The sequence below is a fragment of the Gavialis gangeticus genome, unplaced genomic scaffold, assembly GCF_001723915.1.
Source record: "Gavialis gangeticus isolate Ggan-Ray unplaced genomic scaffold, GavGan_comp1, whole genome shotgun sequence".
NCBI lineage: Eukaryota > Metazoa > Chordata > Crocodylia > Gavialidae > Gavialis > Gavialis gangeticus.
This window is the reverse complement of record NW_017729031.1, coordinates 30214664-30214983: the sequence shown is the minus strand read 5'-3', so window position 1 is coordinate 30214983 and position 320 is coordinate 30214664. Positions and strand designations below refer to the sequence as shown.

The 320-nt window shown below is 65.9% G+C and overlaps 1 protein-coding gene across 1 annotated transcript in view; it reads left to right on the top strand.

Annotated features, from left to right (window-relative positions):
• KALRN (kalirin, RhoGEF kinase) overlaps positions 1-320 on the top strand; it is a 721807-nt gene that overhangs the window by 456170 nt on the left and 265317 nt on the right. The window lies entirely within an intron of this gene.

The window sequence follows — 320 nt, the reverse complement described above, 5'->3', positions numbered from 1 at the left end:
GAGATTTTTGGGGAGAAACCAAGGTGGCTTTTTGCCACACTCCACTCCCATCATCAGGGATGGTGAATGCAGCACTTCCCCACAGCCGGCAGAGCCCGTGCCGGCCCCCGCCCCAGCCTCCATCCCTGCCTTGCCTCACATCAGGGAGGAGCCGCTGCCTGCCCCAGTGAGGCTTCGCCGGCTCCAGGACACTGCTCCCTCCCCAGCCCTGATGCCACGTGCCTCCTCGCTCCCCAAGGCGATGCTGGGGAGGGAGCAGTGTCCTGGAGCCAGCAGAGCCTCACTTGGGGCAGGCAGCAGCTCCTCCCCGAGGTGAGGCA